The sequence below is a fragment of the Hypanus sabinus genome, chromosome 17, assembly GCF_030144855.1.
Source record: "Hypanus sabinus isolate sHypSab1 chromosome 17, sHypSab1.hap1, whole genome shotgun sequence".
NCBI classification, from domain to species: Eukaryota; Metazoa; Chordata; class Chondrichthyes; order Myliobatiformes; family Dasyatidae; genus Hypanus; species Hypanus sabinus.
In genome coordinates, this window is record NC_082722.1 from 61361390 (window position 1) to 61386588 (window position 25199).

Below are 25199 nucleotides of genomic sequence, written 5' to 3' on the forward strand. Positions count from 1 at the left end.
GCAGAGTAGTTTCCATACCAAGCCATTCAGATTTATTATCAAAGTACACTTATATCACTATATACAACCCTGAAATTCACTTTCTTGTGGGCATACACAGTAAATCCAAGAAACCCAATAGAATCAATGGAAGACTTCACCCAACAGGACGGACAAACAGCCAATGTGCAAAAGACAACAAACTGTGCAAATACAAAGGAGAAAGAATATAGTTAAGCAATAAATATCGAGATCCTGAGATGAAAAGTCCTTGAAAGTGAGTCCATTGGTTGTGGGAACAGTTCAGCGATGGGGTGAGTGAAGCTGAGTGAAGCGATCCCCTTTGGTTCAAGAGCCTGATAGCTGAGAGGTAATAACTGTTTCCGAACCCGGTGGCGTGGGTCCTGAGGGTCCTGTACCTTCTTCCAGATGGCAGCAGCAAAAAGAAAGCATGGCTTGGATGGTGGTGATCCCGTTTCTATGGTACATTAATAAAAGCTGTTGATGGTCAGAGGGTCTTTAGCCTTCTAAGGAAGTAGAGACATTGGTGAGCTTTCTTGATCATGGCATTTATGTGGCTGGACCAGGGCAGTCTATTAGTGATAGTCACATCAAGAAACTTGAAACTCTTAACCATCTCAACCTCAACATCATCGATGTAAACAGGAGCATATGCACCATTTCCCTTCCTGTAGTCAGTGACTAACTCTCTCGTCAATAACCACTCACTTCCCTCTTTCCTCTAACGTCACAGTGAGCTCATAGGCAGAAAAAAAGCCAACATTCACCATTCCAGTTGTGCGGGAAGTGAAAAATTTTGGATAAATTATTGAACTGCTTCTATAATCGTCTAATGACAAGTTCAATGAGTACATTTTCATTAAGAATGATTTCAGAACTAATATTTACTTCTAACAGAACCTATGTTTACTCTGGCAACACACACAAATTGCTGGAGGAACTCTGCAGATCATGCAGCATCTGTGGAAAAGAAAAAACAGCCAACGTTTTGGGCTGAGACCTTCAATCAGATCTGGGAAGAAGCCAGAATAAGAAACATAGACACATAGAAAACCTACAGCACAATGCGGGCCCTTCGGAAGTAGGTGTCATGGTGTGCTCTCAGAGGACAGGGCTGGATCCAAGTGCGGAGGAATGGCAGAGTCTCAGTCACAGGAAGCTCTGCCAATGACTCAAGCCCAGGAGAGGAGGACGGCGGTCTCACGACTCAGGCCAGGATGGGAGGATGACAGATTCCCCATGAAGAGACAGAAACAAGAGGAAAACTAACAGAGTCTCAGGGGAGCATCACCACGAGACAATTCTCTCTCTCCAACACCATGACTCTGCTAAGGTACTAAACAAGATTTCTATTGAAGTAAACATAGAACGTAGGAAGCATGTGCCAGTCACAATTAACTTGACAAGATTAAACTGAAAACACAAAGGCTTAATGGTTCTAGTTCAAAATTCTGGGCTCAAAGTAAGATTTACCACATCCAACTCTGTGAACCTTTTTCCTGTGGGCATCCTTAGCAAATCTATAGAACAGTAACTGCAAACAGGATCAAGAAACAGCAAACTGTGTAAATGTAAATATAAATAAATAGCAATAAATGAGATAAGAGGCTTAAAGTGAGACCATCAGTTGTGGGAACACCAGAACTAGAATGAATGTAGTTACCCCTTTTCATTCAAGAGTCTGATGGTTGAGGGGTAGTAACTGTTCTTGAACCTGATGGTGCGAGTCCTGAGGCACTTGTACGTTCTACCCGATTGATAAATAGATAGATAGATAGATATTTATATTTTAAAGCAAGATTTTGATGAATGATGTTTGCCTTTTGTAAAACCCCCTTTTTCTCTGGGGGTCTCTGGAAAACCAACTCTTCTGGCCCTTGCTAACGGTCACCGGATCCCATGTCGATAAACCTACCTTTCTCTGGCTTCATCCGTCTAGGGTGTATACAGCTTTGGCCCTGCTAATTTGATGAGATTGGGATGTCTCACACACCCAACCCCAGTTTGTGTGAATGCTGTGTGATTTACTGTCCCCGGCAAAAAATAGCAGATCGTACACCGCATACAATTGTAAAGGAATATACTTAAGAATTTTAATTTTAGCAAAAGAAAAAAATCAAAAAGGGCCCATTACTCTTGAACAGTCAACTGTGCACATAGGTTGGAGCTCATCTTGAACTGGTCTGTCACACACGTGCTGGACCCTCTGACTGCATGAAAGCACACACCATCTTTGGAATGTCACTTGAAATCCAACTCGAACAAGCATGTCTCCCACGGGAGTATTGGTTCTTCCTCCGTGAAGCCATTCACCTTCACAAAACACTTTGTGCAACAGGGACGGCACCCTCAGCCATCTTTCCCCCGACTTCTTCCATCTCCCGCCAACTGACACCTCTCAGCCTGTGTTCTCTAAGACTTTCTCCCAAGTCTACCATCCTGACTAACTGACACCACATTCATAAGTTGAATAACAAAGCTTCTTATCACAGCTCAAACCAAAACAAGCTGAAAGTGATACTGCTCTTACAGAACTGCTGAAATGAAATGCCTACAGCATAGCAGTAAAAATCTTAACCAGGGCATTACACTTGATTGGGCTTGAGTAAGTAATCAGATTGTGTTAAAATGCTACAGGATCCTGTAATGTGATGGATTGTTTCTGATATTTCTTGGCATTTTCTACATTTATCATCTTGAATTTGTTGGTCTTTCATTAGGTAATTTAAAAATGTTTTTGTGTTAACCACCTGGTCCTGTATTGTCACAAGGAAACCTTCTGTTTCTGGGAAGAGATCTCCAACTCTGATCCAGGTGTTCAACACTTCCTTGTCGATATCTAGTCTGCTCAGATTGTGGGGATGTCTTTCATGGAAAGAGATGATCTTCCATTGGTTAACTTTTTCTTCAATTGTGATAATGTCTTCACTTTTCTGGGTTGTGGTCTCATTTAAGTTTAGTGGTGTATGCTTCGGATCAGAATTGCATATGCTTACACGAAGTGCTGAATCCAGTTTTCATTGATGAAATTATATCTTTAGGAGTTTTATCTGACTGTTGTGTAGATTTTTAATGTCTGTTATTCCTCTTCGCTTTTGTCCGAGGTAGTGTTAATCAAAGTGCATTCAAATGTACATTATGTTTCCTGAAATTTCTTCAGTTCTTATCTTTCTTTGTAAATTTTCCAGATCGGTTTTGGACCAAGATATTATGCCAAAGCATACATTAATACGGGGACAGCAAAAGCGTTTATTGCCTTCGTTATATTTTTATCATTGAGCTCTGTTTGCCAGGTTTTCTGAAGCCTTGCAGTAAATTCTGTCAAACGCTTTTCTTTTATCACACCATTAACTATTTTCTTTCCTTGTTGGTATCTCACATACTTATATATTTCATATATATTCATCAATTGTGTTGCATCCTGCTGTTCTGTTTTGTATTCTGTTAGCTCTATTGCACCTTTCTTTATGTTTAATGTTCTGAATTTATCCAGTCCAAAGTTCATGTTTATATCTTTTGAAAATAATTTTGCTATTTGATTTAATTGCTTTAGCTTAATTGATGAAGGAGCATATAAGTTTAAACTATCCATGTATAAATAGCGTGTTAAGGTAGAGCTCAGCTTGTTGTTTCTGATTTGACACCCAATTTTTGTCCAATTCATTAAATTAGAGAGTGGGTTTAAAGCTAGACAGAACCATACTGAACATAGAGTCACCTTGGAAAATGCTTTGATTTATTCTGATAATGATGGTTGTTCTTTTTTCGTTGTTAATAGATAGGGTGATTACAGTACGCTGATGCTTCACCAGATATTGCAGGAATTTCACAAGAATTGGGTGTAGTTTATATATATTAAGAACTATTAACTTCTGTTAACCTGGGACTCTGTACCTCCCTCTGCAATTGGATCCTTGACTTCCTAACCAGAAGACCACAATCTGTGTGGATTGGTTATAAGATCTCCTCCTCACTGACAATCAACACTGGTGCACCTCAGGGGTGAGTGCTTAGCCTAATGCACTACTCTCTCTCTACTCATGACTGTATGGCTAGGCATAGCTCAAGTACCATTTATAAACCTGTTAATAATACAACCATTGTTGGTAGAATCTCAGATGGAGATGAGAGGGCGAACAGGAGCGAGATATACCAGCTAGTGGAGTGATTGTTGCAGCAACAACCTTACACTCAATGTCAGTAAAACGAAAGAGCTGATTGCGGACTTCAGTAAGGGTAAGTCGAAGTAACACATACTAATCCTCATAGAGGGATCAGAAGTGAAGAGAGTGAGCAGTTTCAAGTTCCCAGTCATCAACATCTCTGAGGACCTACCGTACAATATATCAATGCAGCTATATACAGCAACTATACTTCATTAGGAGTTTGAAGAGATTTGGTATGTCAACAAAAACTCTCAGAACCTTCTAGAGTTGTACCATGGAGAGCATTCTGACAGGCTTCTTCACTGTCTGGTATGGGGGGGGGGGGTGTGGAGGGGCTACTACACAGGACTGAAAGGAGTTGCAGAAGGTCATAAATCTAGTCAGCTCCATCTTGGGTACTAGCCAACAAATTACCCAGGACATCTTCATGGAGTGGAGTCTCAGGAAGGCAGTGTCCATTATTAAGAATCCCCAGCACCCAGGGCATGTCCTTTTCTCACTGTTACGATCAGGTAGGAGATACTACAGAAGTCTGAAGGCACACTCTCAGGGATTCAGGAACAGCTTCTTCCCCTCTGCCATCCGATTCCTAAGTGGACATTGAACCCACGAACGCAATTTCACTTTTTAAATATATATTATTTCCATTTTTGCACAGTTTTTAATCTATTCAATATACATATACTGTAATTGAATTATTTGTTTGTTTGTTTATATTTACTTTTTTCTATATTATGCATTGCATTGAACTGCTGCTGCTAAATTAACAAATTTCACGCCACACGCTGGTGATAATAAACCTGATTCTGATTCTGATTCTGAATGAGGGACAGAGTCAAATGGCTTTTGGTAGTCAATATAGCAACATGAAAGATTTGTTATTATTATTACTCCTTTATTTTTTCTCAGCTCAAACTGGACAGCCCTGAGGCACAGAGCACACTCATTTCTCAATTGCTAAGAGCTTTCAGACTATTCCTGTGGGGTTTAGTATTATGGTTTTCTGAAGATTTACATAGATATTGCTGTATAGTTTAGTGCTATTGTGTAGTGCCTTTGGGATGATGCCAGTTGTAAATATTACTATTGGGATAATGTAAACACTGTTCATGTATCATAATCTTTCAATTTCCTCTTTTAATCCAACATATTTCTGGTGCTTTTCACTTACTGATTTCTGGAAGTTGTGTGTGTTTGGAATGGCTATATCTATTAAATAAATTGTTTTGCTTGTTTATCTAGTGTTATTATATCCGGATGGTTATTATGGACTGTCCTATCTGTAATAAAGGATTAGTTGTAATATAATTAGTGGGATTCTTACTCTAAAACTGGATCAGCTTGTTTTTATTGTAAGGTATAGTTTCTTTTATGAGCTTGATTTTGGTGAATTATGTTTGTCACTTGATTGTGCCTTTGTAAGTAATTAGATTGTGTTAAACTGCTGCAGGATCCTGTAATGTGTTGAATTGTTTCTGGTTTTACTTGGCATTTTCTCCATTTATTGTCTTGAATTTGTTGGTCTTTTATTATATAACTTTGATAGTTTTTGTGTTAACCACCTGGCCTTTTATTGCCACAAGGAACCTGTCTGTTTCTGGAAAGAGGTCTCCAAATCTGAGCCAGGCATTCAATGCTTCTTTGTCGACATCTAGTCTGCTCAGATCATGAGGATGTCTTCCATGAAGGGGCATGCTCTTCCATTAGTTAGCCTTATCTTTGATACTGATAATTTCTTCAGTAGTGATAATTTCTTAATTTTTCTGGGTTGTGCCAGAAGTTTAAGTTTAGTGGTGTATACTTCTTATCCAAATTGCATAAGCTCACATGGAGTGCTGAATCCAGTTTTCGTTGATGAAAATATATCCTTAGAAGTAATATCTGACTTGTGTACATTTTTAATCTCCGTTATTCCTCTTCCTCCTTCTATCCTGTGCAGTTTTAATCTAAGCTCATTTGAGTGTATATAGTGTTTTCTGAAATTTATCATTTCAGTTTTTATTTTTCTTTGTAAATTTTGCAGATTGGTTTAGAGTTGAGAGGGATAATAAATCAGCCATGATGGAATAGCAGAGCAGTCTAACTGATCTGAATAGTCTAAATGTGCTCCTATCTCTCATGGTCTTATACTTTTCTTCTATAAAATGAACAGAATAACTTCAAATACTTTTGATGCATTAGGATCTTTAAAGATATTGATGACGGAGAGAAGATAACACTACCGAAAGAGTAGCTTTGGACTGATGAGAGAAGTCTGAGAATTTAGAAATATAATTACAATTAACATTTATTTGGAACTGATGTTAAATATGCTGAAATCCTTTCTGGAAAATGCAACAGATACTGGTTCAGTAACTTTTGAAAATTTTCTTGCTGGCTTTGGATATATCAACATGTAGAATCAAGGCTCATGGATGGAATCGATGTTGGATCCTGATGTAACTGAATGTGAGAGAAGCTCAATATGCTGAATTGTCTCTTATTGTTCTTATGTGACCTGAAAGAGAACTGCAGATGATACGATGGTTGAGTGATGTGATGTAGCACCCATATCTAAGATTATTGGATAAGAGATGATGGAATTAAATTATTATTGGATTATTGTTGTCGCATATACAGAAGAACAGTTGTGTTTGTGTTTCATCCTTTTAGATCCTTCCACATGTAAGTACACTGAGTAGTAAAAAGGAAAAGAGAATGCAGAATATATTGTTGTATTTACAGTTAAAGTGCAGTGCAGGTAGATTGCCAGAGCCATAAGAGGTGGATTGGGAGATCAAGAATTACTGCATGACAAGTCTGTTCAAATATCTAATAACATTGGGATTGAAGATGTTCTTGAGCAACGCACAGAAAGCTGGAGGAACTCAGCCAGCAGGGCAGCATCTATGGGGCAAAATGGACAGTTGACAATTCAGGTTGAGACCCTTCATCAGGATGAAAGAAAGAGGGGAGACAGTCAAAAGATGGGGGGAAGGAGTGGACCAATAGCTGGCAGGTGATGGTTGGATCCCAGTGAGAGGAATGAGGGACAGGTAAGGGGGGAGGGAGACAGAGTGGGAAAGATATGAGAAGCTGGGAGGTGATAGGTGGAATTGATAAAGGTCTTAAGAAAATGGAATTTGATGGGAGAGGACAGTGGAATATGGAACAAAAGAAGGAGCTGAAGAAGGAACTAGTGGGAGGAATGGGTGGGTGATGGGGATGTCGAGGGGATGGGGGAGGAGAAAGAGGTGGTGTCTCAGAGGGAGAATGGGCAATGGAAGAAAAGTGGTCAGAAGGGAATGATTACTGGAAGTTAGAGAATTCGATGTTCATGCTATCAGGTCGGAGAAGTCAAAGGTGAAATATATGGTGTTGTTCCTCTACTGTGCGTCTAGCCTCAATTTGGCGGGCAGACATGGCAGTGTGGGAGTGGTAAGTGGAATTAAAGTTGCTAGTCGCTGGGAGATTCCCAGTAGGTGCAGTGGAGCGAAGGTGCTCGATGAAGTGATCCCTCAATATGTGGGTCTGATAATAGGCTGCAGTAGTGAGTCGAAAACTAAACTTGAATCTGTGGGATGGTCTCATGCTCTTATTTCTTCTGCCTGATGGGAGAGGGAAGAAGAAAGAATGACTGGGATGGAAAGGGCTCTTGATTATAGGGCACTTTCCAACTTGGGAAGTCAGGAAGGGATGGCACAACAGTATAGCTATTAGCATTATGCTATTATAGTGCCATTTGTAAGATTATGGTTCAGTTCTTGCCACTGCCTGTAATGAGTTTGTACATTCTACTCGTGACTGCGTGGGCTTCCTCTGGATGTTCTAATTTCCTCTCACATTCCAAAGACATACAGTTAGGATTAGTAAGCCTTTGGCACGCTATGTTAGCACCGGAAAGGTGGTGACACTTGAAGGTAAGCACAATCTTCATTGATTTGTTTTCTTGCAAAGAAAGCATGGTGCTGTTTGTTTCGACATACATGTGAAAAATAAAGCTAGTCTTTAAATCTTTATATTTGCTTCCTTCCCAAGTATATGCAGAGGAAATGGAGGGAAAGCTGATTTCTGTGATGGACTGGGCTGAGTTCATATCTCTCTGTAATTTCTTGTGCTTAGGGGTGTGTCAGTTACCATGCCAGGCTGTGATGTATCCGGATGTGTCATTCAACTAGAAATTGCTACAAATATTAAGCCATTACCATATGTGATTTGTGCTGTTGTCATTCATTGACTTCAGAATCCAAATGGTATCAGTAGCAATAACTATGAAACCATATTGATTAATATCATCATCATTATGTGACATGTCATATGACATGGGTGATCATAGTCTTTGACCATGATTGTTCTTGGCAAACTTTTCTACAGAAATGATTTGCCATTACCTTCTTCTGGGGAGTGCCTTTACAAGATGGTTCACTCCAACCATTATTAATGTCTTCAGAAGTTGTCTGCTTGGTGTCAGTGGTCACATAACCAGGACTTGTGATGTGCACCACCTGCTCCCATGGCTTCACATGACACTGATCAGGGGGCCAAGCAGGTGCCCAAGGGTGACCTGCAGGCTAGTGGAGGGAAGGAGTGACTTGCACATCCTTTGGTGGAGACGTATCTCCACCCAATTGGTTCAACAATATGGTTCAGGTCATTTTTTTATCTGCCAACAGGATTAACTCCCGTTATTCTTCAAAGAAGAATTTATATGTTTTATATGTTTTTGTGTAAAGATGAAAAACCTCTCTTTATTTAAATATGTTGCTCATTAGAGTTCTTGCAGCTATTCTAGTACGAGTAGATAGAGATCTTTTCTGTTTAGTGTCCCTGGAGATCTCCCAATGAGGACTCCTGGAGGAGAAATGTACAGCTTAATGAGAATGTGGAAAAAAAATGGCATGTCCCCATGTCAGAATTTTGAAAGTTGGATATCCCTCTCCAAGGTTACTGAAGTTAGAGCTGCCATGGAAAATCGCCACAGCATTGCGAACCTACCATGTTTGTGTTTTTTACTTTGTAATATAGACAACATTTCCTTGTATTTGCATCATGGGATATTCTAAAAGGTAAACACAGTTTTGTCAAAACTCATTAATGTAGCCCATATTTTTAATGCATAAACAGGTACTAAATTATTAAATGTAGCAGGAAGGATGAATTCATTTTAAGGTGTATTTGTGCAGTCACTATGTTGGTGAAGCAGAAGGGATTAAATAGGCACAAGGTCCTTTTGCATGTACACAATGGGATTGTGTCCCTGTTTGGGGCTTCAATAATTTGATTTGACCTAAACTTGACTAATATGGAAAAGGCAATCTTCAGCAAATCCAGAGGATGCCTGAGAGATGTTCCTTTAACAGAATTTACAGGCCATCTCCAAGAAAGGTTTCAAAAACAAAAGCTGAATATAGAGCTGGAAGGCATGATTTTCCCCAGCTCCAAGCTAAAATGACGGATCACTATGGACAACCTACTGGCTTTGGACTTTGTAAGGCCCATCTACATCACTGGCAGTAGCTCCAAGCTTAATTAAATCTTGAAGGGAGCTGTTTATGAATAACCAGAAGGCATCTGCATCTTACTTATCTTGAGGTCTGAGGATTAATAACCCATGGTTTAGGATTATCTGTTATACTGCAGATAGTAATTCCTACAACCAGTTAATAAACCATTTCCCATGCCAATTTACCCTTGTTTATGCACTATCCAAGGAACACTGGTGGGTTCCAGTGAACTTAAAAGAGATGTTAGCCTGAAACTTGGCTGCTGGTATTCATTGCATTCTGCCATATTATTCATTAATAGAATTGGGACACATTCTCTAACCACATCAACGCTCAGGCTCAGAACCAACACATTGTTTTATTTATGTGAGACAGATGAAGGGCAGTAAACATTATGAAACAGTGAACCATCCATTTCAGCTCCATGTTGAAGAACTTAAACTCAGCTCTTTGGCATTGGTGGGAAATGACAGCACCAATGTTAATTTCATGAATAGGATATACAACAGGCAGATAAACGCCTGTGACCACTTTCCCTTTGTATTAACATCCACCCTTTTTTTTCAACCGAAGTATTGTTTAAGATAATTCCCATGAAGAAGACTGACACTTCTGACCAAAGGTGATATTTATGACAGACTTATAGAAATGCCATAGCCTCAAGATTTGAGGGAGTAGATTTAGGAGATGATGAGGAACTGCTTTTCCCAGAGAGTGGTGAATCTGTGGAATTCTCAGCCCAATGAAGCAGTGGTGGCTACCTTAGAAAATATATTTAAGATAAGGTTGGATACATATTTGCATAGTAGGGGAATTAAGGGTTATGGGGAAAAGGTGAAGATGAGTCCATGGTCAGATTAATCAGGATCTTACTGAATGTTGGCACAGGCTCGACATGCAACATGGCTCCTATTTCTTATGTTCTTATATACCATTGCTGTGCACACCAAGCTTGGGTCCTTCTCATGAGGCAAGCAGAATCCATAGAACCATAGAACACTACAGCACAGTACAGGCCCTTCAGCCCTCCATATTGTGCTGACCCATTTAATCCTTAAAAAAGAGTACTAAACCCACACTATCTCATAAGGCTCCATTTTCTTTCATCCATGTGCCTGTCCAAGAGGCTCTTAAATACCCCTAATGTTTTAGCCTCCACCACCATCCCTGGCATGTCATTCCAGGCACTCACACCCTCTATGTAAAAAACTTACCCCTGATGTCTCCCCTAAACTTCCCTCCCTTAATATTGTACATATGCCCTCTGGTATTTGCTATTGGTGTCCTGGGAAACAGATACTGACTATCCACCGTAATCGATTTGATTCCAGCATCCACCTGAGACATGAACATCCGTCTTCTACTTTGCTTCAATGCATTTATGTGATCAGTTAAAAATTTGACAGAGCCAAAAAAGCGAGATGTTAAGACAGTCAAGCAAACATTTTATCAAATAAGTAAGCTTTACCAAATGACTTAAAGAAACAGTGCGAGTCTTTGTGGCAAAGAGATTTCGAGCTCAGTGCCTCAATGACTGAAACTTTGGATGACAAGGACGGGGTCAATAATATGCCAGATGTGCAAGTGACCTACTTTGGAGAACTGTAGCATTCTTGCTTAGGACTGGCAATATTACAGAAATAGGAGAGATCTGTTTACCGGTACTTATAATGAGAATTAAATGAAAAATTCTAAAATTCGTAACCACTAAAACGAAGTACTGAATTTAGGATGAAAAATGAATTTGCAAGCATGTATCTTTTAATTGCACATCAAGAGTTTAAATTATTGAGTTCCCAATTCTGTGTAAAACGGAGTAAACAATGGAAAAATTCTTCTGGGACTTATGGCAGAGCTGGCAATTTTACTACTGCCTGAGGTGCTTTCTGTGAAATTTGTGTGCAGTTAAAAGTGGGGCTTGTTTTCAACAGGGAGGGATGTGCAATGCCTGATCAATTCTGACAAACTTTGGAGCATGCTTGATGATTCTCTTACTCACATACCTCCTTTATCACTTCTTTGCATAACATATATAGAGATTTCTATCTCAATATGCATTTGCATATTTACATTACTGATGAAACGCTTTACCAAAGCCAAGTATCATCGCTAATACACAATAGTTAGACAAGACAGAATGCCAAGAAAAATATGCAAAACCATTTTGCTTGCTGATAGATTTTCTCAAAATAATGTGCAGAAAAATAAAAAAAAATCTACAAAATAAACCAATAAAAAATCTCTGAAAAAATGGTGATCTAAAACAAAAACATCTGGATACCTGCTGGTCTGTGAAAATCTGTGAAGGGAACAGAACTCCACACAATTGAAATAAACTAACTGGGTGCAAGCACGTCAACGAATGATCTTGAATCTTTGAGTTGGAGCGGAAAGAGGCCATTTGGCGCACTCTACTTGCTGACAGAACGAGAAAGGGAAGCTGAAGAGAGAAAATACATCGGCAAAGATTTCTTGCCCCCCCCCCCAGCTCCCCACTGAATCTTTCTCTTCCTTCTCTGCTTGCTTGCCCCTTATTTACACTTGCTTCATATTTCGCCCTTTAGTCCTTTCTTACATTGCAACCATCTGTCGCACAATCCAGTGGTCACTCCACTGAGATTTCTGTTCTGTTTGTTCTTCTGTTGACTCTTCTGAGGTGCTCATTTATCACCTCAGTGTTTGGATATGAGCGAGCGAGCAGTGTTGGTGCCTGCTTTCAGCACAACAGTTGGCTGATATATTGGCACAGGTCTCCTGACGTGCCACCTACTGGCTTTTTCTCTGCAGTTACAGCCAGTTTTCATCATTCAATGGTGAACTCGTGCCAAGCCTGCAGAATACCTGATGGCTTTCAGAGTCTGTCTCATTGTTGATGCCCTGTAAACAATAGCCCAGAATGAAAATCACGTGATCAGTCTTCACTCATGCTGATGTTGTGATTTTCTTCACTTCATAGTAACCTTTTCTGCTTTTTATGACCCTGTCCAAGTTGCAACCGTCCAAGTTGCATGCCATCTTGGACAATGACTCCCATCCACTCTATAATGTACTGGTTAGGCACAGGAGTACATTCAGCCAGAGACTCATTCCACCGAGATGCAACACTGAGCGTCATAGGAAGTCATTCCTGTCTGTGGCCATCAAACATTACAACTCCTCCCTCGGAGTGTCAGACACCCAGAGCCAATAGGCTGGTCCTGGACTTATTTCCACTTGGCATGATTAACTTATTATTATTTAATTATCTATGGTTTTATATTGCTAGATTTCTTCACTGTTCTTGGTGTGGCTGTAATGAAACCCAATTTCCCTTGGGATCAATAAAGTATGTCTGTCTGTCTTTTTGGAAGTGAGTGTGTAGGGAATCCGAGGCCACTTGGTCACGTCACACAATTCACCAAGAGTAGAACACCCTGCTTTATTTTTATTTGGTGGTACAGTGTGGAATAGGACCTTTTGGCCCTTCAAGCTGTATCACCAAACAACCCTCGACAACCCCGATTTAACCCAAACCTTCTCACCAGACAATTTACAATGACCAGTTGACCTACCTTGTACATCTTTGGACTGTGGAGAAAACCAGATCACCTGAAGAAAACCCACACATTCCATGAAGAGGATGTACAGAGACTCATTTCAGAGGATGCCAGGATTGAATTCCGAAAATCCGAAACCCTGAGCTGTAGTAATGTCACGCTAATTGCTAAACTACCAGGGCCTAAGAGAGCAAGAGGTTCAAGACAAATTCCAGGGATTACTCTAGACAAGGTGTTCCCAATATGTTTATGCCATGCACCCCAGCTTGGGAACCACTGGTCCAGATCAGTTATGAGGAAGAGTGAATTTGGCAAAAATAACTATTTAAAATCAATGATTTAACAGGGAAGATACTGGGATAGTCTTTCCTTTGGCTGGGATTTCTAGAACTAGGAGTCTCAATCTCAGTGTAAGGAAGTAGCCATTCAAGACAGAAGTTTCTTCACTAGAGCATAGTGAAGTTTTGGAATTCACTATCAATCAGGGTTGTTGAATCTCAGTTGCATGTGACAGGGATTGGTAAGATGTTTCTTCTGTGAGGGTACAGAGAAGAAGAGACCAAAGTCTAGGTGCTGGGTGAGGTGAACTGTGTAGGGAAAGTGACAGGGTCACGATCATTTTCTGGTGCCAGACAAGGCCAAATTGGTGGTGGGAGAGGGGAGGGTCAGTACCTCCTCTCAAATGATGTTGATCCTCCCAGATCAGTCCACATGAGCTGAGATTTTGCAGATTGCCAGTACTAAGGTTGCTGTGTCTCTGCACCAAGTGCTACAATCTCACAATCACCATGGCAACAATTTGATCACAACACTGGTCTGGTTTAAAAAGGTCCCTCATGTTGCAACGCCATGCCAATCGACCCTATTCCTTGCATTGCTTTCCCCGTCCCCTCTGCCTTTCTCGGCAGTCCAACTTCCCTCCATCTCCCCAGCAACCCTCACTACGTTGCCTTTTCTCAATGGTGGACCAAGTGTTGAGTAGCTGTCATTGAGAGAACTTTCTGACAGCACTAACTGCTCCTCAGTGGGCAGCATGTGACTGAGACAGGGGAAGAGAGCTCTGAATGCAGCTGCTATCTGCAAAAGTGTAGTCTGCTAATTATGCTTTTTTAGTGAGAAAAATGATAATGGCAATTTGTTAAAGTAAGGATGGTCCAGCTCACCAACTATTTTGGTGAACACAGGAGATTCTGCAGATGCTGGAAATCTTGAGCAACACTCTCAAAACGCTGGCGGAACTCGTAAAGCCAGGCAGCATAAACAGAGGGGAATAAACAGTCAATGTTTCATGCTGAGACCATTCATCAGGATTGGAACGGAAAAGCTCAGAGGCCAGAGTAAGAAGGTGGAGTGGGAGTGAAGTACAAGCTGGCAGGTGATAGGTAAGATCAGTAAGGCCCTACACAGATTGGGGAACTGCTTCATTGAGAAGCTTTGGTCTGTCCATTGCAAAATGCAAAATCTTCCAGTGGCTAACCATTTCAATTCAATTTTCCCATTCCCATTCTAATGTAGAAGTCCATGCCATGAAGCCACTGGAGGTCATATTCCATCTGGGTAGCCTCCAACCAGATGGCATAAACACTGATTTCTCTAACTCCCAGTAATTATTTCCCATTCCTGTTCTCATTCCAATTTTTTCATTCCTATTCTGGTTAGCCTCTCACCCCTTCTCTTCTCCTCACCTGTTCATCAGCAGCATTTGAATCCTCTCCTCTTGCTCTTTAATCTGTGGCCCACTGTCCTCTCATTTCAGATTTCTTCTTCAGCCCTTTACCTCCTCCACTTACCACTTCCCAGCTTCTTGCAGAGGAAAGTGCATTAAGGACGTTATTTTCATTCGACACTACATGGCCAGGCCAAACCAGAATCCATGGATGGCTGCAGAGGTTTGTGCACTGCTTAGGGATCTGGCCTTCAGGTTGGGGGAGAGTGCGACTCTAAGGTCAGCAGGAGCTGCAATCTCCCGTGCCATTGGGAAGGCAAAGCGTGAGTACGCGCAGAAAATTCGCAGACACATTTGTGACACCAGGGGCATGTAGCCCAAGTGGCAAGGTATACAAACCACAACTGATTACAAGGCCATTTTGTGCACCAATGACAGGGTGCTTTCTATGCGTTATTTGTTGTATTGAGGTAGAAGGGTACTTTACTGATCCCAAAGGAAATTACAGCAGCATTACAGGTGTGCAGATATAAATATTAGAAGAGAAGTAGAAAGAATAAAAAAAGTTACCTCCAACTGTCTAACAGGAGGGCGTTATCACTTCCCTGGCTATAGGTTGACTCATTATAGAGCCTAATGGCTAAGGGTAAGAATGACCTTATATAGTGCTCCCTGCAGCAGCTCAGTTGTCATAGTCTGTTACTAAAAGTGCTCCTCTGTTCAGCCAAGGTAGCATGCAGAGGGAGATTTTGTCCAAAATTGTGAGGAATTTCCACAAGGTTCTGTTACATACCCCGAGGGTATCTTGTGACTGTCTTATGACCATGATGTAACTAAGTATCTTGTGAGCATAATGTAATTGTCTTGTGATGGTGAGGTAATGTAATTTTCCCGCCAGTGTGAGATCACATGATGTAAATTTCCTGCTGGTGTGAGATCACGTGATGGCATGTTCCAATAGGTATATAGGGGGAAACCCCCATTGTTACGCGGTTAGTTAGTTAGTTAGTTTTGCTGCGTATTCGTCTCATGACTCCATTTCGTTTTAAAGAGGAGTTTTTACTTTCTATTGTAGGGTGCAAAGCCGTTGTGCCGGCAGTTTCGCCAAATGCTGCCAGTTCTTGTTTGGTGCACCTTTGGTTTACCTCCACAGTCTAGTATTGGAGAGTGAAGACTTTACCAAAGTACGGGAACCCAAAGGTTTGAGTAAAGTTGGTGTCGTTCAATGGTTTTGTCAAGGATCGACCTTATTGAATCTTCATTCAGTAATAGTGGCCTGCATCTGAGATAACCCCCGTAAGATCAGGAAGGTTTGTGTAGTGTTCAACCTCCAGCAAAATGGTCAGTTCCTTCAAGCCGTTTTATTTCCTTCACCATGAATCCTTTGGACAAGGCATCGCTCAGCTGGGATCAGCAGTAACATCACGTCTACAAAGAAAACAGTTTTCATGGAAGTCTCTCCTTACTGATGGTATAAATCACTTGGACTTTCGGATTTACCACTTTAAGACTGTGTTCGAATTTACCACTTTAAGAATTATTCCAGAGTTTGGCTGTTTGTTAAATTGCCGTATAGCAGTTAACTTCCAGTTAAGTTAGTCGCTTGTTTACTTTTGTTGACCTTTGTTGAGCAGAGTTTAATAAATGTTTATGTTTGTTTATAAAACCTGACTCAATTCGATATTCATTGTTGCTCACCACATAACGGTTCTTTGTTCTACCACAGTCTCCAGTGTGTCCAATTTGACTCCCATAGCAGAGCCAGCCTTTCTAATCAGTTTATTGAGCCTGTTGGAATCAACCATGTTGATGCTATTACCCCAGCATATCACCACATAGAGGATTGTACTGGTGACAGCAGACTGATAGAATATGTGAAGGAGGGGCTTGCAAACTCCAAAGGACCTCAGTCTCCTCAGGAAGTAGAGGCGACTCTGACCCTTCTTGTACACAGCCTCCATGTTGTTGCTGCTGCACTCAAGCCTGTCATCCAGGTGCACCCCCAGCTATCTGTAGGCCCTCACCATATCCACATCCTCACCATCAATAGCAATAGGGGGTAGTACAGGCTTAGTCTTCCTAAAGTCCATCACTATTTCCTTTGTCTTACTGACGTTGAGCTGCAGAGGATTCAGCCTGCACCATTTAACAAAGTCCTCCACCAGGACCCTATATTAATCCACCCATTCTCCCTTTATACATCCAACTGTTGCTGAGTCATCAGAGAATTCTTGCAGATGACATGACTCAGTGTTGTATCTAAAGTTCGAGGAATATAGGGTAAACAGGAAGAAAGCCAATACAGTCCCCTGTGGGGTCCCAGAGCAGCTTATAACCATGTCTGACACACAGCTCTGAAGCTACATAAACTGTGAGGAAAGTCCCCTTTTACCCTGAGGAACAGACACACTCTCTGGCCACAGATGAGGTGAGGAGGATCCTAGCTAGGGTAAACCCACATAAGACTGCAGAGCTGGACAATATACATGCTCAGCTGCTGAAGGACTGCGGCCCAGCTAACAGAAGTCTTAGCAAGCATCTTAAATACCTGTTCGAAACAGCCGACTGTCTCTGCAGGCTTCAAGGCAGCCTCCCTGATGCCTAAGAGAACAATGGTAATGGGCCTAAACCAGGGGTGGGCAAACTTTTTGACTTGTGGGCCACAAAGGTTTCTAAAATTTGACAGGGGGCCGGACCAGGAGCAGATGGACGGAGTGTTTTGGTAATACACCTCATAAGAGAAAATAAAATGTCATGGGATATGTAGAAAACATGTGCTTTAATTTCAATTGAAAATGAACAAATGCATTACAACAAAATTTCTGTCTTTGAAGTCCCATGGTATTTAGCTATTTATTGAAATGATTTTTAAAACACTGAAAATTAAATGAATAAAATACAGCTTTTTTTAATAGTAACAGTTATTATTTTAAAGCACTGAAAATTCTGTTATCCTTCAAGATATTATCATCATCACTCTCCTCCTGACTGTCTTTATTTCAAAAACGGTAGGAGATGCAGGTCTACTTGTCCTGCTCCTTCTTATTCAATTGTCCCCTGTGCCAAAACTCAACAACGACCAGCACAAAGACAGAACACTGACAGCGCGCCAGTATGCGGAGCACGTTATTTGATCTGGAGCGCATTTTTTATTTTGAGAACGTACGTGCACCTGCGCACTACTCATGTCCATCACTTAACAGAAATGACATGTAACATGTAAGGCTTATTGAAAAAAATATTTTCAAATGCATTTTTTACATAACACAATGAAGAAACTTTTTTAAAATTTCAGTGGGAACAGTGTTGTTGGTCTCTCTTTTTAGCCAGCGCATCAAAGTCTGGATTTAGTTTTGTTGTGGCGATTCTCAGGATGGATCTGAGGTGTTGGTCAGTTAACTTGGATCTGTGGCTGGCTTTGTTGATGTTCATTACGCTGAACGCCTGTTCACACAAATAGGTCGAGCCGAACAAAGAGTAAAGCGCAAATGTGGAGTAATACGCTGCACCTCAACAAAGGTCAATGTATATAGAGTGCGTCATCTATTGGGAAAACGCAAGAATTGCGGGGAAAAAATGTTAACAAGGTTTATTAATATAATTTCATCAAGTTCTGCGGTCCGGATTAAAAAGCTTAATGGGCTGCATATGGCCCGCGGGCCATAGTTTGCCCATGCCTGGCCTAAACGATTACCGCACAGCGTCACTGAATTCAGCAATCATGAAATGCTTTCAGTGGCTTATAATGGATCATATAAAATACCTCCTTCCAGCTACATTAGTCCTTTTCCAGTTTTCTTTCCACTCAAATCTGTCTTCTGATGATGCCATACCTTGGCCCTCCACTCTGTCCTATCCCACCTAGAAAACAATGCCTCATACACTAGGATGTTGTTTGACTTCTGCTTGGTGTTTAACATGATCGTTCCTCAGAGGCTTGTGGATAAGCTGTCCTTGTTGGGACCGAACATCCCTTTGCATTAGTGGATCTTAGCCTTCTTGACAGGAAGACCCCGGTCAGTCAAAGTTGGCAGCATCATCTCAAGCTCCATCACGCTGGGTGCTGATGCCCATCAGGGCTGTGTGTTTAGCCCGCTGCTGTTCACACTGCTGACTCATGACTGCATTGCCAGACCCAGCTCAAGCCGCATCCCCAGGTTTGCTGATGATACTACAGTGGCTGCCCTCATCAGCAACAGTGACGAGTTGGCATACAGAGAGGAAGTAGAGAGGCTTGAGGCTTGACAAATGGTATGAGGACAACAACCTGAATCTCAATTTGGACAAGACAAAAGACACATGGATAATGTAAGATGCTGTAGGCCAGTTTCCCTTGTTTGGTGCTGTGATAGATGGTGAGGGAGCTGCGTGGCCTTGGTTGTAGTGTGAACTAATCCTCAAACTGAGGGCTTGCCTGCAGCTGCAGTCCAGGACAGGGGCAGTGTAGCATGGCTTCCATGCTTGGTTGGGGCCTGGTCTCTCCCATTGGTCCTGCCTCCAGTATTCAATTGGTGGAATGACAGCTTGGATTGCATGTGTATGCTGTCTGCATTCTGCTGGAACTGTACCATCAATTTGCGGGACATGTTGCTCAGGAACTTGGGCTATAAATATGTTTTTTTTTGCTTGACTATGTTTTTTACTTGCTATTTTGAATGTGCTGTGTAGGTTTTGCACCATGGCCCCAGGGGAATGCTGTTTCGTTCAGCTGTTTTCATATGTGGTTGAATGATGATTAAACATGGATTGGTTTGAATTTGAATTTGATTTGAGATGACTGTGGACTTCAGTAAGGCACAAGTCAACCTATCTCCAATGCACATCAATGGCTCTGTCCTGGAGAGAGCGAAAAGCACAAAGTTCCTTGGTGAACAATCTAACCTGGGCCCACTATGGAAACCGAGAAACCTCAAAGAGGATAATAAAAACTGTCCATGGGATCACTGGGGTCTCCCTCCTCTATTTATGACTGTTACCAGGCCCAGTGCAGACAAAGGACCCAAAGCATTGTTCAGGGTTTCTACCACCCATCTCAAAATCTCTTTGACCCACCACCATTAGGAACAAGGAACGGAAGCATCAGGACAAGGATAGCTAGATTGAGTAACAGCTTTTTCCCTCAGGCTGTGAGGAGTAATGAACACCCTGCCTCCGCCAAGATCTTGTTACTAGGACAGTGAGCTGTTTACTGTTTGCCTGTGCTGTGCACTACATGTACATAGAAATACATTTTATTAACATATTTATGGTAACATTTTGGTTTATGTGCCATGTGTGATATGTGTATTGTGGGAGCAGCGTAGTCTGGAGGAACGTTGTTTCATTTGGTTGTACATATGTACAGTCAGATCAAAGGTTTCAAAGGTACATTTAATGTTGGAGAAATGTATACTACATACACCCTGAAATGCTTTTTCTTCACAAACGTCCATGAAAATAGAGGAGTGCCCCAAAGAATAAACGACAGTTAAATATTAGAATCCCAAAGTCCGCCCCCCAGCTCCCCTCCCTGCTCTCTGTAAGCACCAGCAACACAATCCCCCCTCCTCCCACTAGGCCCGGAAATCCTAGGACTCCAAAGCCAAGCCAAACTCTTAGGCCTAGCCCTTGGCGTGCCGAACAATGGTCAGTTGTGAAACCCCGAGTGTGGGTCCCATTCCTACAACGAACCATAGTCAGTGTGTAACTCCAGGTCATGGTCTTCAAAAGAACCCTGAAAGGGAAAAATAGAGATATTAAAGACGGAAATAGAGCTGTTTCCGAAGGGACAAGCATAGGAGTTGCTGTTCATGCCATCAATATTTCGCTCCCCATCCAGATGACAATAAACATGAACTTGAACTTACTTCAACCCCTCCTGCCCCACCCACCCACCTTCTCCCTCACCTAGTCTCAGCTATCACCTGTCAGATAATTTTTCATGACTCCTGATGGCTGCCATTTTCACTGGGATTACACATAGGTGAGGACCTCAAACTGTGTCTAAAGATCTTAGTGATACCAGGATCACAATGACAACAAGGTCAGGAGATTCTTAGTTCCTTGATAGTTTAAAATCACAGAGAGGATTCAGTTTAAATATTGTACAGGGAAGTCAGAAGCTTATAGAATTGGTGACCATCTCCACTGTGAGACCCAAATTCCAATCAGAACAGTACTGTAACGTATAGCACTACTGTGGGTTGTAAGTTTGGATGACCCAGCCCATGGTGTCTTTCTAACCTAGGGGTATTGGGGCAAACATTTTGGTGGACTCCTCGTGAAATCAAGCAGGGAAATTAGCCCACTGAACCTATTGCAGATTAACTTGGAGCCATTGGGACTCATCACCCACACACTTCTCCCACCTGTTCCCCTCTCCTTCTCCTTTTCTTATTCTACGTTCCACTGCTTTTTCTTAACAAGTTCCAGCACCTTTAGCGTTTTGTCACTTCCACCTATCGCCTTCCAGTTTCTGACATCATTCTCACCCTCATTGGACTATTCACCATCCTTACCTGGATCTACGTGTCACTTGCTAGTTCTTGCTACAAAGGGGTCTTTCCTCCTTTCTTCCCGTTCAGTTGAAGGGCCTCAACCCAGAACACTGGTGGCTCTACTTTGTCAGGAGTTTGAGGAGCTCAAGTATGTCATGAAAGTCTCTTACAGATTTCTATAGATGTATTATGGGGAGCATTTTGACTGGTTGCGTCACTGCCTAGTATGGAGCCTCTAATGGACAGGATAGTTAGGCAGTTACAGACTCAGTCAACTTCATCACAAGCACAATCCTCTCAATAAATGAGGATGTCTTCCAGAGGCAGTGCCTCAAAAAGGTGACATCCATTATTAAGAACCCTCTCCATTCATGGCATGCTCTCTCCTCCGTGGTACAGGAGCCTGAAGACCTACATTCAGTGATTCAGGAACGGCTTCTTCCCCTCTGCCACTGGATTTCTGAACAATCCATGAATGCATAAGCATTACCAGATTAATCTTTTCTTCTGCACTATTTAGTTTAATAATTTTCTCTGTACTGTTGCCACAAAATGACAAACTTCATGTCCTATGCCGCTGTTAATAAGTCTTATTATGATTCTGACTCTGACTGTCCATTTTCCTCCATTGAGGCTGAATGACCCAGTGAGTCCCTCCACTGCCTCTTGTGAAGGTAAAGTGCACCCATTCATATGAATGAAAAACATCAACTTCCCCAGAATGGTTACTGAAGTTTTTAATTTATTTTCACCAGGCATAATTGTTTATAATTGTTTTAAGCATGTTTGTTGTTTTAATTAAAAAGATAATATTTATTTGTCAGCAGAGCTAATATTCAGTTTAATTGCAAATCCCAATGCAATTCTATTATTCATTCTATGGGTTTTCATGTTTCATGGATGTCTGTGAAGAGTAAGAATTCCAAATTGTATATTGATAACATTCTCCAATGTTAAAATGAACTTCTGAACCTTTGAAAAAAGAGTTGTGATTGAACTCTGAAATAAAGAAACAGAAAATGCCATAAACAATTATTAGGTTGGGCAGTGACTGAAGATAAAGAAGGAGAGTTATCTTTCTTCAAAAATGGGAAAAATTGGAAGCAAAACAAAGATTATAAAGAACAAATGGGTTGTCTAGGATGCAAAGAAAGTAAGTTACACTGATTGGCTGAGAAGGTATGGTAAGAGCTTGTTAAAGGTTGCATCTTGAAAGAGCTACAGGTGGAAGTGGTAGAGGTAAGTACAATTAAAAAATTGAATAGTTATTTGGACAAGTACATGGATAGGAAAGGTGTCGAGGAATATATGATAAACACAGGCAAATAGGACTAGCTTAAGGAGGCACCTTGATTGGCATGGAGCAGCTGGGCTGAAGGGCTTGTCTCCATGCTGCTTAAATCTAATGTCTGGAGTAAGGGTAAACAGAGGGATAACAGAAGAGAGAAAAATGCTGGAGCTGTGAGATACAGAGCAAAGCAGTCACTAGAAATCTGAAATAATAAAAAAGAATGCTAGCAAAGGTCAGCAGGTCAGGGAGCATTTGTAGTGAGAGAAATACTGAGTTATTGTTATGGGCAAATGATGTTGCACAAAACGTGACCATTTTTCATACAACTGACTGTTTATCTGAAATTGTTGAATTGCTGCAGTGCATTTAGATGGAAAATGAGATGTTATTCCTTGTGTTTACGTTTTTGGAATGGTTTAAGAAGAAAAACAGAGAGGTCAGAGTGAGACTACTAAAGTGATAGGTAACAGGAAGCTTGGGTGGTCCTTAAGGATAGAACATCTCTGGTTGGGTTCATTTTGTTAATATCTCTTCAATCTTTTACCCAAGTGCAATCTTGCTTACTGGTGAGCTGGGTTGATTTTTGAATTAATATCACCATCTAATCGCATCAAAGCTGTTGTTGTTGAGAAATATAGATGCTTAAGGAAAAGATTGAGAAGTCAAAGAGAGAATATTGCTGCTGTTTGGCCATATCATGCATAAAAATGTGTTGACACAATACTCCAGAGAATGGGCTAATGGAAAAACAAAAGAGAAAGGCAAGAAGAGGATGTGATTAGAAAACATCAAATAAAGCACAGAATAGTCTAGTTTTTAGAAATCATTCAAGAATACCAGGTTTTTCACGTTGGAATCGGTAACCATTCAAATAGGTGCTGGAACTTGGTGCAGTATTGGTTAAATAATGAATGCAATTTGCTAGATTAATTAATTGTAAATCACAACTGATCCTGCTTAAATTTTACCTTGGACACATGCACAGATACACAGACAGACATAAACAGATACTCAAACACACAATGCAGACAGAGATAAACACAGGTATAAGTATGCATATTCATTCATAAACACATAATCACACATGATCACATATATGTAACTGCACGTACTGTGTGCAGATCGACACCCATAGTTCACACATGCAATATAAGCATGTACCTACAACACAGGTTTACGCTTGTATAGATGTAAATTGCCATCAAAAAGATGCTTTAAGCCCATCACAACACATCATTTCCCAAGCTTCTTCCCTTTAGCTATCCAGCTTCTCAACAAAACTCACTCAGGTGGAACACACTAACTGCCCCTGCACAACATCCATTAAATGGTCTTTCCTGCTCTCCTTGTTCTGTTGACAGTTACTTAATTTGTTCATATGTTCACATTTATTTAAGTTTGATTATTGCGTTTGTGCATGTGACTGTTCTGCTAATTGTTGATTGTTCATGGCTGTTTGCACTATTTTCCCTTAAATTGTTGGTTGCTATTGTGTTGTCTGTTATGGTATTGTCCTGTGTTTTATGCTTGGCACTGAACACAATCAATTCTGGTATGTTACACATACTGGGATAAAGTGATTCTGATTCTGAATTGTCCAGATTTGTGTATGAATGCACATATAATTGTGCATACACACAAAATACCGGGTTGCTGATAAATGCACCACAAAGATACACAGGATAGATGCAACTACACAAGCACAGGCAAGCACAGAACTATCAAATGTGACTACCACAGAGCTGTAGAAATATTAACTGTTTCTTTTCCATCCACACATCTCTATAATACTGTTGTGCTTTTGTGTCAATCCAAATGATAAAAACTAACAAAGATTCAAATTTATGCCTGAAATCCTCTGCTTTTTATAAGATGCAGTAACAATATCACTAACAAAAGCCTGAAAGAAGTTTAAACATTCTGAACTATAATAGAATAACTGTTACTGCCTGAGAAATTGCTACAGAATTCCATCTCAAAGCTGAAACAAACGTACCAGTATTCCAAATAAGGATCAAACAATCTCAAGGGAGAGGAAATTTCAGATAAATTTTCCAATCAACTGAACGCTGATAGAATGAGAAATAAGCACGTAAACCCTTTATCAGACAAGCAACATAAACAAGATCATCATTTAAGCTGTGAATACCACCATGGAATTAACAAACTGAATTACTGTATTCATATGCTCCAGTTATCAGGGTAACACTCCACTGGAGACAAACGCCTTGGCAATCATGATTGTGAATAATGAACTTCCTAATGTCCTGCTGAGCCTTGGCAATGTTCCAGGAAAAGATTTGCTACTCTGGTTTCAAAAGACTTTGAGGGTTTAGGGAGTGAGCTCAGAAAGTCACTGTACTGTGTTTTAGATGAGATATGGAAAATTTCACTTGTTCTGTTGTAATTTGCAGAGCAGGAGATACATGTAAATTTTTGCAAGTATGCTTTTTATGATTACTTGAAATGTATATAGGCATCCAATAGCTGGTGTTGTTGTGACACATTTGGCTAGTTCTATTTTAGGATATAGATCTCAAGGCAAAATATTTGCTCTGACTAAAAGCCTGGGACATTGATC